Raw genomic sequence first — 14,092 nt, 5'->3', positions numbered from 1 at the left:
TCATGGCTATTAAATCTGGTGGACTTTTTTGACAGGGTCAGTCATCAAAGCACTGGATGAAGGTAAGACTGTGCACATAGCTTTCCCTGACCTAGCCAAAGGTTTTGATACAATACCCCACACAAGCATTATAGACAAGCCCATTAATTTAAGTATAAACCCTTTTATCACCCAATGGATAGCCAACTGGCTCACTAAAAGGACCCAGGAGGTGAAAATAGGTTCAGCCACCTCCATCAAGAGGCCAGTCACTAGTGGAGTCCCGGAGGGCTTGGTTTGGTGTGTTTTGAAGTGTAGATGTGTTGGGAGATGTGTATAATATCTGTATGGTATTACATCCACTATATTTGAAATCAGTGCTTCAAGTTCAATGTGCGTAGTCTTGATTGAATGTGTAAATGATGTAATGCCATACATCAGCTCTATCTTTCTTAAGGAAAAGGTAAATTTTCTGATGGTTTTGAGGTTGATGATGTAGTAGATCTCAATCCTGAGTAAGATGGATTATGAACGAACAAGTGAAGCGGTGGGTTGGAGGTTATTCTAAGAGGTTTACAACAAGGAATTGCTGTGTGTGTGTGCATTATGAAGAAGCAAAGGAAAGTACTCTTAAACATCACCCTAGTGGTGGAGTAATGGTCCATTATAACCTTTTTTGACTGACAGAGAAGTGTAGTTCACTGGATTGCCTTTTTAGTTGCTCATCGCTGCAAGGAATTTTCATTAAGCTTCTGAACGGAGCCATTTCTCTTTGGTACTGCAGTGGAGTAAGGACTGCTGCCAGGCAGAGTAAAGTACATATTGAGTTTATCTGAAGACGTCTCTATTTATGTGATGAAAGCACTAATAAATATCATAGGAGTGGATCGTGAGACCTGGTCTCTTTCTTTTGTGCATAATTCTTAGTTGGTGAGCTGTGGTTCTTCATTACTAAATATAGATGATAATTACTCACAACCTTGAAGAAAAGCTTCTCAGAATATCCAAGGCGGACTGGGTCATTTTGATATCCATCCAAACTGAAGCATAGCAACAAAGAAGTTGAGAGGCCGGCCAGCATGATGTATGACTGGACCCAGGGACAGTCCTTGGTAGCCTGGGGAAGTTTTAACTGTTGAGTGGTGTTAGTGGCAGTCATTTTTACTCCCGATGTGCTTCCTCTCTAAAATCTGTACCAAATTGTGAGCAGTTTTAATTCTTCCTCAGCTAAAAACATTAATATTGAGCAGTTTCCAACATCAAGTTGTTCAGTCTAACAATTGAAGATAAGCTCAAGTTTGATATTCCTTCATGTTAATAACTTAAAGAAAACTCGCCAAAGGCTTGGAGCTCTGTATAAAAGCAAGTCATTTCTCACTTGCCTAAATTGTTAATACTAATGCAGTGCACATGTTTACTACACAACAACCTTCAGGAAAGCTTGAACAATGCTACAATAAAACTGTCAAAGTCACTGATAATTTACCTAACACATCCCATCAATGCCCTGTACTCTCAAAAACAATTAGGATGGAATTCCCAGACTATTTTAAATTCCTTCAGATAAATCTGTTCAATCCATACTTCACTATCTAGATGAGTGTCCTTCCCTGCATACCTTCCAGCAGTAGTATAGCCCTAGCAGAACTCTCCACTCTAAAGATAATTTCCTGGCTCAACAATCTAAATCTGAGAACTCATCAAGTGATACTCTCTACTTAAATGATATCTCCAATATATAGAATATCATACCCAGTCCACTTATGAACAAGACAATAAGCTTAGCTTTAAGAGAAACGTTCATGCTCATCTCCTAAATACTAGAATAAGTTAATGTTCAGTCCCAGCTGGCTGACTAACTACTATCATATCCATGTTTTCTAAATACTTATTCTTCTCTCCTTCTTACCGTCACTCGTGACTAGCCTACTCTGATATCTTTCTTTCTTAACCTAACATTCACATTCACTTTCCCACAAATGCCTCTACCCCATCTACCCTGCAAATGATTACAGCGCTGCTACTTAGGAACCTGTTACATTGTTACAACTTTGGAACCAATGACATTGTTACTACTTTAGAACCAATGTATATTTATGTGTCTACATTTTTTTCAATTTTTTTTGTCAGTGTTAAGGATGGCAACATTTCTTTCTTTCATTTAATTTTAGTATACCCATATATAGCTATAGATATATATTTATATCATATTGATAGATATAGTCTTCAGAGCACATCATCCCAGTCTGCAATTTCAACTGCCCCAAAATTTTCAAGTTTTTAACCTCTTTTCCTACCATCTAAGTAATGGAAGAGCCACACAAAGGAAACCTTTCAGTAACTAAATCAAATGCAGAAGGTGCACCCATGGGAAGCAGGCAAAAAAGAGCATCTACTAAATGCAATTGAAGCATTAAAAAAAAAATCCCCCTAGATGAATACATATAGTATTTAAATAGGCTGAAGTATTTCTTACTTTAGCTTATTAATATAACCGTAATTCACTGCTTAATCAACTTTCCAGAGCACTTCATCCTTAAGGTAATAGAGGATCATAGGATCATAGGAAGTTATCACATGTAAAATAAAAAAAGCACACCTAATGGATGCTAACAATAGATTAAAATCTACTTTATTGATAAAAACACATACTATTGAGTGCTTTCGTCCCTACCACATTGGGGACTTCATCAGACTATATTAAATGTGTATTACAAAAGCTTTCGTCCCTACCACATTGGGGACTTCATCAGACTATACTAAATGTGTATTACAAAACTGGTTAAAAATATAGTACAAGCCATCACAAAACTGGATGGAAATACACCAATGAACAAAAGCACATGTTGATCACATGATTTTCCATAGAAAAGCTAAATGTGCAACTAGAAAATAAAAAATAATAAAATGAACTGCTTGAGTCTCTAAACAACATTTAAAAAATCCTCTGTTTGACCTGATAACAGTTATTGAAACCTGTATTACATAAAAAACCTTAAAAATGTTAGATTATTATAAAACTAATGTAAATATGTTCTTATTTCAACCTTGTCAATGGGGAGGAATGTAGTTTAAATTTTATAATTACAAAAACCCTCAATACAACCTATCAACTTTTTCTTTTAAAATTGGCGCTATAGATATGAAATTATTCAACCCGGGTGGGAAATTAGCAGCTAATCTCAGTTGCCATTGTAGTTCCTTTCTATACAAGAGATTTTTCCAATCTTCCCCCCTCAGGTCAGCAGTTATATACTGTATTATAGAAAAATTTGAATCCAATAAATTCTTTGCAAACAAGAGAGTGTTTATACAAAGCATTAGTTTCTTTCTTGTTTTTGATGTCATACATGTGTTTATAAATTCTCTTTTTCAAAGCCCGCTCAGTTTTTCCAACATAAAACCCAGCACAATCTTCACATTTGGCCAGGTAAACTATCTTGGTTGTAGAACAATTCCCTTTCTTAAACATAATTTTACTTTTTTATTTTACATATGATAGTTTCCAGTATACTCATTGCACCTTTCTGGTTGGTTTTGTATCATAGGATGTTAATAGGCTAATGACCCTAGGGCCCCTACAAGCCTAGCCAAGTTCTACCCTCATTTCCGCGATTAGCACCTAATGCCCGTGTTCAAGAGGGATTCAGGTGGAACCCCCCAGGGTGAATTTACGGTTATCCATCCAATCGTCCAGACTGTGTTTGAAGATGGCCAATGAGGTGCTCTATTTGATATGAAGTGGAGTCTGTTCCAAAGGTGTTATAACCTCTAGGAGACAAATCTGCCCCTCCAGCAGGTTTGATTAATGTCACATACTAGGTCAAGGTCTTTAGAGGGAGTAATCAGTGTGCCATTTGACTTGCAGGTATGCAGCATTTTCAATAAAGCAGGGTCAGAGATTGCCTTATATGCCAGGGACAGATTGCCTCCAAGTAGTCTGTATGAAACAGAATAAAGTGACTGTGATTTCAGACAATCCACATAGGATAGATGCTGAAGACCTTGAATTTTCCTTGTGTAGAACTGTTGTGGTTTCTCCAATTGCTGCAGATGCCTTGAAAGGTGCACTTCTACTATGATATCACCTTTCAGAGGTTGAGTAAACTAGGTTCTACCAAACAACTGCATATTCACCACCTGATAGAGAAGTTGAGATGGAATGGCTGACTCCCTCTTTGGGTTTACAGCTGTCATGTTCATAGTTCCAAGTTCATAGGTTCTTACTAGGGTAATGGCCACTAGGGCTCTTACAAGCCTAGCCACACACCCCAAACCCATTTGCATCTTGAGTATCATGGGTATCTATATGGTGGGAGCATGTTAGTAGGGTGGTAAGTAAGGATTTGTAAGAAGGAGATGTTAGTTAGGATAATACTTTTCTTACTGAGGGTGTCTGTCCATAAGAGACATGGAGGCCAGTCCAGGGTAAATTTACAAATTCCCATCCAATTGTCAATATTTCAATTGAATAGGGTCAGTGATAAACTCTGTTTAAAATGGATGGGAGCCTATTCCATAGACCAGGGATAATTTGAGACACATATCTGTCTCTCCAGCAAATTCTGTTTATGTCACAAGTGAAGTTCACATCCCTGGATCTAATGGGTCTGGTGTTTTGCACATGTGCAACAGATCCATTAGTGATAGGTCTGAGGAAGCCCTGTAAGCCAGGCAAAATCCCCCCTCAACAGCTGCAGGAGACTGAATACAGAGACAGAGGCTTTAGGTGATCAGTATAGGACAGATTATTCATACCTTGAATTCTCCTGGTGAGAAACCTTTGTGGGTGTTCCAGTTGTTTCAAGTGTCAGATTAGATACATGCCAAAGGGAGCACTGTATTTAATGACAGGTCTGATAAGGTCCCCTCTGTCTGTCCCTCAAGATAAACCTGAAACTGGCTCAACTTCAGCTATCACTCCCAAACCAAGTCATATAAGTGCTGTCAAAAGCTAAAAATACTGCATCAATGGTCATGACAATATCCCTGGATGCATCTTAAATAGCATGAAGCAAGATTTAGCCACACCTTAACAACACTGTTTAATCTCAGCCTCCATAAAGATTTTGTATCAAGAGAATAGAAAGCAGCTACAGTCATTCCCCTTCATAAGGGAGGACCTTTCACAGACCCAGGCAATTAGAGATCCATACGTCTGACCAGCCTTATATGCAAAGCCATGGAGAGAGTGATCATGAAATTAATCAGTCAGGACATGGTGAACCTCCAAACGCTAGACCCATCTCATTTTGGATTTATCAAGAGCAGATCTTGCTTACTCAAACTGTTGATTTTTTTTTAAACGTCACCAGAGAACTAGATCAAGACCAAATGGTACACACCACATACCTCAACCTGGCCAAATCTTTTAACAAAATTCTCCACTCAGGCATACTAGAAAAGCTAAATAAACTGGGAATAAACCCCTATGCCACCTGCTGGATTGCCAACTGACTCACAGATAGGATGCAGATAACCAAAAATATGAGATGTTACTGCCACAAAAACACCAGTCGCCAGTGGAATCCCCCAGAGTTCTGTGCTGAGACCTTTCTTGTTTGAAATCTACTTTTCTGAAGTAAAAGCCAGTATCAAAGGGCTCTGGCTAACTAAGGAGCAGTCACTGAATCCCATCATTTCTTAATCATCCTACAGGTAGGTTTGTCTTAAGTAAATAACTGGTGTCAAAATCATGGTCTGAAACTAAATGCCAAAAAGTGCATTATTGCATCCTTTGGGAAGTCATCTACCTCAGAGAACTACAACATTGACAATATCCCCGTAAGAGTTGAGTTGTTCGGAATTTGGGAACTTATTTGGACAGTGCTTTAACTTCTGACCAGTATGTGTCTATTGTTGTAAGAAATGTCTTTTTATCGCACCGCTTATAAACAAAGGAATTGTGATTAGATCTATGGATGTCATTGTTCTCCTTTACTCAACCCTCATTAAGTCAGTCATTGAATATAATGCTGCCTTTAGCATGTATCTGTCCAGACACATGCAACAACTGGAATTCCCACAGAGATACTTTATTAAAAGGATATAAGGCCTAAACAACACGTCATGTATGGACCAACTCAAAGCCCTGTCACTATAATCTGTTTCCTACAGACTGCTAAGAGGTGAACTGTGTCTGGCATACAAGGCATCCTCCAACTCATTACTGATGGATTTACTGCACATCAGCAAGTCAGTTGGCATCTAAAATACTTCGTCTATGGATATAAACCTTTTCTGCAATATCAGCAGAATGGTTTGGAGGAACAGGTATGCTTTGCAGAAGATACTGCTGCTGTGGGTCAGTTGATGGTCCACCCTTGTGAAGGGGAATAACTGTTGAAGTCCTCCATTCACTCGGAATGTAGCCTGTTTCAAGGCTGTAGTTGAAGAGTGCCTCAGGTGGTCCTGATATCACCCTGAGTTTCAAAGATGCTGTTTCAAAGAGATGGGTGACCTATACCTGACATACAAGGCACTCACAGATCCAGCTTTGATGGAGATGCTACACATCTGCAAGTCAAACAGTACGAGGGTCACCTGACATAGGGATCTAAACCTAATGACTCATACAAAACATGTCAGAGAGACAGATATGTGTCTCAGAGATTGCTATTCTTTGGAACAGGCTTCCTATTCATGTTAAGCAGAGCCCTTCCCTGGCCCTCTTCATTTGCAGTTTGGATCAATGGATAGAAAATCACAAATTGACACCTGGGGTAGGGCCTATGTCCCTTATGGACAGGGGTAATCTGTAAGATGCTAAAGGCATAGGCACAAACCCTATTGGGTAAAATTGGGTTATATACTGATTAGGCAAGTAAGGGCTGTTAAGCCATTAGCCTAGTAATCTCCTATAAACATATGAACCTATATCCAGGCACATTCAACAACTGGAATGTCCACAGAGGTTCCTCCCTAAAAGAATATATGGCATAAATAACATGTCCAATGCAGACTGCCTCGAAGCCCTATTTATGTATTCTGCCTCCTGAAAGCAGTTGAGGAGAGATATATGCTTAGCATACAGGGAATTGTTACAGCCCACTTTAATGGAGCTCGTGCATATCTCAAAACAAATTTATTTTATTTATTTTATTTTACATTTGTTGACCGGGAGGATCCGACTGGATACATGTCCATTTTCAGCGGAGGCCCGGGGAGAAAAGCTCCAAAACATAGGTACAAAAACAATTTGAATAACAGTGAAATATTATTTTACATTCAAAGTTAGAACATATGTTGTTCAATTATAATTTATTTAAAAAGGGAGAGGATTTAGGATAGTAGGGAGAAGTAGGAGAGTCAGGTGTAATGACTGTTAGAATAGACGAAGGTTAACTACCACGGATTTAGGCAGTGACAATTTCGTATTGTACCCAGATGTGTTTTTAGCTTAGCTTTGAATTGACTTAATGTAGACATAGATATAATATCATGGGGAAGTTTGTTCCAAATTTTACCTGCAGCATTGTTGAGAAGGGAGTCACCAGCAGAGTTATTAGTTTTGAATGTTTGGATTAGGAGACGGTTGGATGACCTCAATGGACGAGGATTGTTGCATAGAGGAAGCAGCATTTTGAGGGAAGGAGCATATTCAGGGTTATATATAATTTTGTGTGTAAGGACTAGTAGATTGAAAGAAATAAGGGTAGGAAGCTCAGACCAGTTAAGCTTGGCTAAGTTGGTACAATGATGGGTCCTATATGGTGACCCAGTGACAAACCTAGCAATATGATTGTAGCAGTTAGAGAGTTTGTTCATGACAGTTTTGCTTATGTTATGAAGTAAGGGGACGAGTACAGGAGTGATGAGAGAAGGTGAGTCTGGACAATGGCCATTTTAGCTTGAGGGGTCAAGAAGCTATTTATTCTATATAAGGAGCCTAGTTTCTTATTAATGGTCTTGATCATTTGGTTTATATGTATATCATATTTTAGTTTGTTGTCAATGGTTACCCCTAGTAATTTTGTTGAGAGATCTGGAGAAATTATGGTCCCATCCTTGGCTTGGATAGTAAAATTAAAGGGGCAAGACTTATTTGTTGGAAGAAACAACAACATTTTAGTTTTTTTAGGATTCAGAATCAGGCGCCAATTGGAGAGCCAGTGTTCTATTTTGCTGAAAGTGGACTGGGTTATCACTTGTAGATCTGAGGGAGTTGTACCAGAGCAAATTAACGTAGAATCATCTGCATATTGTATGCAACTAGCATTAGGAATAACTGTATGAAGATCATTGATAAAGATGGAAAATAATAGTGGCCCTAAAATAGATCCTTGCGGGACTCCCAATGTATTGGGTAGTAAGTTAGAGAGTTTGGTCTGCCATAAAACTGCTTGTTTTCTACCGGATAGGTAGGAAACAAACCATTGTACAGCAGTATTGTCCAGGCGAATGAGGGCAATGTATTAACTAGAAGTTTATGATCCACCATGTCGAAGGCCTTCGACAGATCCAGAAATAATGCAGATGAGATTTTATTATTATTACAATGGGAGTTTATGGTGTTTGAGAAGACAAGGAGGGCTGAGGTAGTGCTATGGAGGGGTCTGAAACCATGTTGGTTATCAGTCAGTAGATGGTTGACAGTTAGGTGTTGCATGAACTGTTTCTGAACACATTTTTCCATTATTTTTGCTAGAGGGGAAAGTATGGATATGGGCCTATAGTTTGAGAGATCAGTGGAACTGCCTCCCTTGTGGAGAGGAATTACATATGATATCTTCCAGATCTCGGGAATTTTGGCCTCTGCTAAGGAACGGTTGATGAGGATTGACACTGGATAAGCAATTACTTCAGCTGTTTTGCAAATATTCAGCTGGGAGTTGGTCAGCAGAGAGTGTTGAGGGTTTTAGTTTTTTAATTAATCTACAAATAAATGAGGTTGGTACAGGTTGAAAGGTAAGTAGGGGAATATTATTGGGTGTTCGAGAGTCAAAGGTGTGAGGGCTGGGTGGTAATTGATTAGATAGAGTTTGAATTGTCTCAGTAAAGAAGTGGTTAAAGCTATTGGAGACATCGACAGAGGTTTTATCAATGAGTGTGGCAGGGACAGGGGTAGTAGTACACCCAGGGTGAAGAAGTTGATTTAGTCCAGCCCAGAATTTTTGTGGGCAGTTTTGGTGGTCAGTTTGCAATTTACAATAGTATTGTCTTTTATCAAGTAATATTTGCCTTTTGGTTTCATTCCTAAGTTGTCTGTATTTAATTTGGTCCAGAGGGAGTTTAGTAGTACGCCAGGCAGACCACGCTTTATTTCTGAGATTAATTTTCTGCCTTGTTTCTTTTGTTAGCCAAGGAACATCTACAGTTTTGGTTTTCTTTGAGCGAATGGGAGCATGAGAATCAAGAATTTCTAGGAATTTTTTGTTAAAGTATAGCACTGCTTCACCTAGGGGTAGATATTTTAGTATTGTCCAGTTACAAGAGGAAAGTTCTAGTTGTAGTTTAGATAAGTCAAGTTTCTTTTTATTTCTAACAGCTCTGAGTGTGGGTTGCTTAGGAATGATTAACTTATGCTTAATGATGTACGTAAGATGGTGGTCACTTAAACTATCGGGAGAGTACCGGATGTATAATGGTCAGGGTGACTATTTATTAGCACCCAGTCAAGTAAACTGTCTTTCTGTTTAGATTTCCCTAGCCTGGTGGGGGTATTAATAATTTGCTTGAAAGAGTAGAGGTTAATGTGTGTAGTGGGAGCTGAGGGGGCACAGGTATTCCAGTCTATGTTGAAGTCTCCAAGAACTAAGGTTTCTTGAGGGAAATGAGTAGAAATCCAGTAAAGGGTAGATTCGAGGGTTTCTATATTATTTCCTGGAGGAATATACATGCAAATAATATAGATAAATTTATTGCTGTTAATTTGAAGCTTGGAGATTAGTATTTCTGCATTGTTAAATTGAGGTGGTTGCATAACGTCAGTAGACACAATTAGATCAGCTTTATAGAGTATGGCAACCCCTCCTCCTTTCTTAGGGACTCGGTCTCTCCGATGAATATTGTAACCTGGGATTAATATTTCATTGGCGGTAGTTGTGGGTTTTAACCAGGTTTCAGTTAGACACAAGATGTCTGGGGAAAGGTCTAATAGAACTGTGTGAAGTTCATGTACCTTGTTGTTTATGCTTCTGATGTTAAGATGACAGGTTAGAAGGGAGTTTGTAGGGCGGGCAGTGACGGGGTTGGAGATAAGGTCATTGCTAGAAGAGGACTGCTGGTCAGTGCTTGTCGGACCAGGGTTGGGGTGTATATCACCATGAGGAAGCAGATTAAGTCTAAGTTTGGAGATGAGTTTTAGGAACTTATCTAAAATTTTGTAAGTTTGTTTCAGTTTGGGGCTTTTATTATTATTTGCGGTAGTTGGATAAGGTAGGAGTGAGCAGGAGGTAGCTTCTTCCCAAGTACCATAAACATGAAAATAGTTGATGAATTTGGTTCCAATAGTATTGGTCTCTGATGTAGTAGTGGAAAGTAATTCCAGATTTTGGGTTTCATACAATGTTATAAAGTAAGAGGTTAACAACAAAGGAAGAAGAAAGAAATACCACATGTTTAAGTACTTGTGGTAATGGGCCATAGAAAATACTATAACCAAAATGAGAGATGGAAAGAATGGATAGTTATAGAATGAGAGGGGGAGGGAGCAAGCAGGAATGGTAAGAATGCTAGGTAGGTGGAGTTTCAGGGATTGGGTGGAGAATTGTTAGGCAACAGCAGGGATTGGACCCGTTTTTAGAGGGAGTGGTTTTATGGCTATAAATGTGGAGGTAGTGGGGGCGGGTGGGAATAGGGGGCAGGGAGGGGAGCGAAGAGAGCCCGAGCGTAGCGAGGGCGAACGTAGCGGGGCAACACACACAGCGAAATGGACAGCTTTTTCTATTCAGAGAAACCCTATAGGCAATACAGCCGTTTTTCTGCTGTAAAATTCAAGATTCAGGTACAATTCTAAGCTTTTTCAGCTTGTAATTTTAAAATAAATGTACCAATATACAGCCTTTATCAGAGTATGATTATACTTTTCAGGCACCAAATTTTAGTTGGTTGCCCGTATCCACATTAGATAGGGGGTAATATGGCCTAGAACTATTTTAACCTTGGATCCTATAGGCAGAGACCTGCTAACAGTAAAAAGGTACTAGTTTAACCACCTTTTGTTAAGGGTGCTGGAAGGCGGCTTACTCGCTCTACTTTCTGTCAGGGGAGTTAACTTGAGTCCTCACATACAGGGGATCTCAAGGGCTGCGATTCAAGGGAGCACCTAGGATGAGAGAGGGAGGCCAGGAACAAGGATTAGAAGGCAGCGATGAACAACAATAAATGAAAGCATTATGCACTTTACTTAAAGTCGCTTAATCAGATAAACAGTTTTGTAGTTGAACGCAGTCACAATTACACCTGAGGCACTGAACAGTTAGTCCCTCCACTCAACTGAAAGTCTCTATCAGCATATAGTTAAACACTAGCAGTTTTTGTTAAAAACAATCATAGCAGTTGGTTAAAAGCGAAACTGCCGCTCTAGCGACATTCAGTTACTGCAATTCTAGAGTAAAGTAACATGCACATGAAAAACGATAACATCACAGTCTAGCGTAGTTAGCGCTACAATGATATTAATACACCCATCAAGGAATAGCCAGCTACATTTGCATTTTACAGGCAAGAAGTTAAATGTAAAACTGTAATAACAGATCTAAGTTAGATTGTTTCAAAAAGACATACCGCTTTGGAAGGGGACGCTACCTGTAGGATCCAGGTATTCCTAAGTTAAGAAATGGCGGGTAACTGCAGTAAAATTTAAAACCTCGCTTGTGGGGGAGGAGTAATTAAAATATAGCAGAGTTTCGCGTGTTTATAGTAGCGGGGCAACACACACAGCGAAATGGACAGCTTTTTCTATTCAGAGAAACCCTATAGGCAATACAGCCGTTTTTCTGCTGTAAAATTCAAGATTCAGGTACAATTCTAAGCTTTTTCAGCTTGTAATTTTAAAATAAATGTACCAATATACAGCCTTTATCAGAGTATGATTATACTTTTCAGGCACCAAATTTTAGTTGGTTGCCCGTATCCACATTAGATAGGGGGTAATATGGCCTAGAACTGTTTTAACCTTGGATCCTATAGGCAGAGACCTGCTAACAGTAAAAAGGTACTAGTGTAACCACCTTTTGTTATGGGTGCTGGAAGGCGGCTTACTCGCTCTACTTTGTCAGGGGAGTTAACTTGAGTCCTCACATACAGGGGATCTCAAGGGCTGCGATTCAAGGGAGCACCTGTAGCATCCTACAGTAGGCTTGTAAGCATGTACAAGATTGTCTCACTGGAGCCATATCTATGTGTGAAGTGGACTGTTGCTTCAATTGAGCCAGCAGAAAAACTACCTGTAATGTCCAAGTGTCTAGTCTAAACAAGTCCCATTAATTCTTTGAGCAACCATCTCCTACAATGTTGACTGCTTCTCCAGATGGCTTGCACACTCTACAGAACAGCTGTAGCAAATCGTGACAGTCAGTTATAATCCCAGTCTCTCCAACCACAAAAAGTAAAATTGTTAAAAAAAACAGTATTAATTTAATAAACAAAAAGACTGCAATAATCTTGCCCAACCTTCCCTTATGACTGTGACTTCCACAGCTCAGCAGAATTCTGTAGAAAGTCATATAGCATCAGAATTACCCATTTTAGAGAATTAATCCTTACCTGTAATATAAATAGGAACTGTTGGAGAGACAGGTATGTATCGCAGAGGCTCCCACTTCTCTGAAAAAGATTCCTTATCCATGTGAAGTAGAGCTCCTCCCTAACCCAATTCAAGTGTATCTTGGACAACTAGACAGGGAACTGGAAATTCACTGCTGGTTTGCACCTATGTCTCTCATGGCCACAAGCAGCCTGTAAATGATTAATCTCCCAGGCCCCTACTTACATTAGCAGGGGTACCAGAAATTGTCACAGATGTGAGATGCATGGCTAGGCTTAAAAAGGCCCCAGTGGTCAGTAGCCTAATACAAACCTATGAACCTATATGAATGCCAAAAATTGCTTATTTCAAGTTCTAAGATAGCAGCAAGTAAAAGCCACTGACAAACTTTCTAGGAAATGAAGGGTTTTGGAGTAGAGAACCATTTTACCTGTAGAATCCCAACCTTCACTAGGAAATTGATGATTCCATTTGTAAGGTATGCTGAATGGTTACACCAGTCAAGCCCTTAGAAGCCACAGGGCTGGATGATGTCATTTATACCCCTAGAAAACTAATTTAGGGAAATGTCCATTCAAAGATAAACTTGTCCATAAAGCAGGGTGTAAGAAAAAAATTCTCAAAAGAATCAGTTATTTAGAAGACATAACACTATATGGTATAACTTGACATATTTCCAAAGAATATTCCACAGGGCAGATAGAGTTATATGTGGGTCTCTAAGCAGCTATAAGTGATAACCAGAAAATAGGATTAACTCTTCACTAAGGAGACCCTTTAGCAGACAAGGGTATAATTCAAAACAATGGTTTCCCTTAAAGCTTCTGCAAGAGCTTCTAAAGCTAAAACAAATAAGATCGGAATCAGTGGGCAGCATTGCCTCAGTCCTTGTACCACCTTCAATAGACCTGAAATATATGGTTTTACTTTAATGGCAGAAGTAGACCATACAAATGCAGACTGCAAAACATTCACAAACAAACCTCTGAGATTTAAGATTTTCAGTCTTACAAACAGGTAGCTCTATTCAAGCAAATCAAGAGCTTTCTCAGCATCTACCAGAAAGAATGCTCACTACTTTCTGTTTCTCTCATGATCCTCTATCCATTATGTAACCCATGGCTGCAGTGATTGAGGCAAACGTGCTTGAAACTTTAATTACTTGTATGCTTGGCTCCTTTGGTTGAGGTGTTTTTATATTTAGTTAGCACTGCATATTCACTTCATTAATGTTATGTTTCTGTGCAGTAATCATTTGCATGCTATTAAAAACAGTCTGTTCTGATGTTTCTTGTAAATCTATACAATTTTATGTCACTGCAAATATTTCGTACATAGTCTAATGCAGCTGACAGCTCATATAATAGTTTTTCATGCAAGCCAGACTTACTTAATCAAAAGCAG

Source organism: Protopterus annectens, chromosome 14.part0 (assembly GCF_019279795.1).
Source record: "Protopterus annectens isolate FY-2018-M chromosome 14.part0, PAN1.0, whole genome shotgun sequence".
Taxonomy (NCBI): domain Eukaryota; kingdom Metazoa; phylum Chordata; order Ceratodontiformes; family Protopteridae; genus Protopterus; species Protopterus annectens.
Note: the sequence above shows the minus strand (reverse complement) of the source record.